The sequence below is a fragment of the Podarcis erhardii genome, assembly GCF_964252035.2.
Source record: "Podarcis erhardii genome assembly, chromosome: 17".
NCBI lineage: Eukaryota > Metazoa > Chordata > Lepidosauria > Squamata > Lacertidae > Podarcis > Podarcis erhardii.
Genome location: NC_138515.1, coordinates 16,572,509 through 16,576,306, shown reverse-complemented (window position 1 = coordinate 16,576,306; position 3,798 = coordinate 16,572,509).

Below are 3,798 nucleotides of genomic sequence, written 5' to 3'. Positions count from 1 at the left end.
GGAGTTTGTTAAGAGGGAGATAGTAAAAGCACAACTTCAGGCAATACCAATGAGACGGAAACATGGAAGGTGCCTAAAGAAGCCAGGGTGGCTATCTAAAGAACTTTTAACTGAGTTAAGATTAAAAAAGGATGTGTACAAAAAATGGAAATGGGGGGGAACCACCAAAGAGGAATTTAAACAAATAGCCAGCACGTGTAGACACAAAGTCAGAAAAGCTAAAGCACAGAATGAACTCAGGCTTGCTAGAGAGGTTAAAAGCAACAAAAAAAGGCTTTTATGGGTATGTTTGTAGCAAAAGGAAGAACAAAGAAACAGTGGGGTCACTCAGAGGAGAAGATGGTGAAATGCAAACAGGGGACACAGAAAGGGCTGAACTCCTCAATGCCTTCTTTGCCTCAGTCTTCTCCGATAAAGAAAACAATGCCCAACCTGAAGAATTTGGAGCAAATGATTCAGCAGAGGAAACACAGCCCAGAATAACTAAGGAGATAGTACAAGAATACTTGGCTAGTTTAGATGTATTCAAGTCTCCAGGGCCAGATGAACTGCATCCAAGAGTATTAAAAGAACTGGCAGATGTGATCTCAGAACCACTGGCAGTCATCTTTGAGAATTCCTGGAGAACAGGGGAAGTTCCGGCAGACTGGAGGAGGGCAAATGTTGTCCCTATTTTCAAAAAGGGGAAAAGAGAGGACCCAAATAATTACCGCCCAGTCAGTCTGACATCAATACCAGGGAAGATTCTGGAGCAGATCATTAAGCAAACAGTCTGTGAGCACCTAGAAAGGAATACTGTGATCACCAATAGTCAGCATGGATTTCTGAAAAATAAGTCATGTCAGACTAACCTGATCTCATTTTTTGACAGAATTACAAGCCTGGTAGATGAAGGGAATGCAGTGGATGTAGCCTACCTTGATTTCAGCAAGGCATTTGACAAGGTGCCCCATGAAATTATTGTAAAGAAGCTGGTAAAATGTGGACTTGAATATGCTACCACTCAGTGGATTTGTAACTGGCTGACTGACCGAACCCAAAGGGTGCTCATCAATGGTTCCTCTTCATCCTGGAGAAGAGTGACTAGTGAGGTGCCACAGGGTTCTGTCTTGGGCCCGGTCTTATTCAACATCTTTATCAACGACTTGGATGATGGACTCAAGGGCATCCTGATCAAATTTGCAGATGACACCAAACTGGGAGGGGTGGTTAACACCCCAGAGGACAGGATCACACTTCAAAACGACCTTGACAGATTAGAGAACTGGGCCAAAACAAACAAGATGAATTTTAATAGGGAGAAATGTAAAGTATTGCACTTGGGCAAAAAAAATGAGAGGCACAAATACAAGATGGGTGACACCTGGCTTGAGAGCAGTACATGTGAAAAGGATCTAGGAGTCTTGGTTGACCACAAACTTGACATGAGCCAACAGTGTGACGCGGCAGCTAAAAAAGCCAATGCAATTCTGGGCTGCATCAATAGGAGTATAGCATCTAGATCAAGGGAAGTAATAGTGCCACTGTATTCTGCTCTGGTCAGACCTCACCTGGAGTACTGTGTCCAGTTCTGGGCACCACAGTTCAAGAAGGACCCTGACAAACTGGAACGTGTCCAGAGGAGGGCAACCAAAATGGTCAAAGGCCTGGAAACGATGCCTTATGAGGAACGGCTAAGGGAGCTGGGCATGTTTAGCCTGGAGAAGAGGAGGTTAAGGGGTGATATGATAGCCATGTTCAAATATATAAAAGGATGTCACATAGAGGAGGAAGAAAGGTTGTTTTCTGCAGCTCCAGAAAAGCGGACACGGAGCAATGGTTCCAAACTACAAGAAAAAAGATTCCACCTAAACTTTAGGAAGAACTTCCTGACAGTAAGAGCTGTTCGACAGTGGAATTTGCTGCCAAGGAGTGTGGTGGAGTCTCCTTCTTTGGAGGTCTTTAAGCAGAGGCTTGACAACCATATGTCAGGAGTGCTCTGATGGTGTTTCCTGCTTGGCAGGGGGTTGGACTCGATGGCCCTTGTGGTCTCTTCCAACTCTATGATTCTATGATTCTATTCTATGAAGCTCTGACTCCCTGACTAACACTTGGTTGCTAATTATTTTATCTGTTTAGAATGGAGCAATTGTTGTTGTTGTTTAGTCGTGTCCGACTCTTCGTGACCCCATGGAGCAGAGCACGCCAGGCACTCCTGTCTTCCACTGCCTCCCTCAGCTTGGTCAAACTCATGTTGGTAGCTTCGAGAACACTGTCCAACCATCTCGTCCTCTGTCGTCCCCTTCTCCTTGTGCCCTCCATCTTTCCCAACATCAGGGTCTTTTCCAGGGAGTCTTCTCTTCTCATGAGGTGGCCAAAGTATTGGAGCCTTAGCTTCAGGATCTGTCCTTCCAGTGAGCACTCAGGGCTGATTTCCTTCAGAATGGATAGGTTTGATCTTCTTGCAGTCCATGGGACTCTCAAGAGTCTCCTCCAGCACCATAATTCAAACCCCTTCATGGATCACTGCCTTGCCGTGGCGAAGGGGCTTGAATAACTCAGAGAAGCTATGACCTATGCCAAGCAGGGCACCCAAGATGGACAGGTCATAGTGGAGAGGTTTGACCAAATGTGATCCACTTGGAGGAGGAACCGGCAAGCCACTCCAGTATCCCTGCCAAGAAAACTCCATGGACAAAGACAACAGGCAATGGAGCAATTAAAATTAGTTTAATTCATTCTCCTGTTCGTTTTAGGAATTTATATGCTGTCCTTTGATTATATTTTTTTCAGGGCAGCTTGCAAATAAAATAGTGTCACACACCGCTCCAATCTCTGAGCAGTCTGAGAATCCAGGGGTTCCATACCTAAGGTCCATGGAAATGAGGCACTGCGGAGACTGTGGTGTCTTTATGATATATGGCTTATTTAACATGTATACAACCGGAGCCTACGTTGAAGGGGTTCACAGCATTAACACCCCAATAAGGTCTTGCTTCTCCTATAGCCACAGAAGCCCTGGATTCAAACATGAATCCACCATTGTGCTCTCTCCCTCTCCAGCTTGCTGCGTTTAACAAACTGCAACCTCTTACCCCTTGGTCACATCACCACCACTGCAATCCTGAACTCAACTCTGCTATCTCAGAGCTGAGGGAGGGGTCCCTTCCATTTTCCACAGGGCACAGAAAGCCATCTCTCTGGATTTCAAAACAAAACAAATTCCTTCCAGTAGCACCTTAAAGACCAACTAAGTCAGTTCTTGGTATGAGCTTTCGTGTGCATGCACACTTCTTCAGATTTGGTATCTGAAGAAGTGTGCATGCACACGAAAGCTCATACCAAGAACTGACTTAGTTGGTCTTTAAGGTGCTACTGGAAGGAATTTGTTTTGTTTTGACTATGGCAGACCAACACGGCTACCTATCTGTCTCTGGATTTCCTTTGTCTTTGGTTAATGACAGATTTACCAGGTGATTTCCTGAATATGGGAAGTTAGTTCAATCGCTTAGCCTGTATCTTAACACGTGGCTAAATCCACCTATTAGACCCAGGAAATTAGGGAAATCTGACACTCCCAAGCCCTGGCACCCCCAACTCATAACAATATATAATAAAACAAAGCAGTATAAAAACAGAAATAAAACTGGGGATTTAAACACCTTTTTTTTTAAAAGTAATTTATCCTGCCTGACTGGAAATCCTGTGTAGAGTCAAAGTGTGGAAAAAGTGGTAGCTTTTTAGCAGGGAAGAGAAAAATAACTACACATGCTCACTGACTTTATCATCACTTCAGCTGTTCCAGGAGTTTTTTCTGGT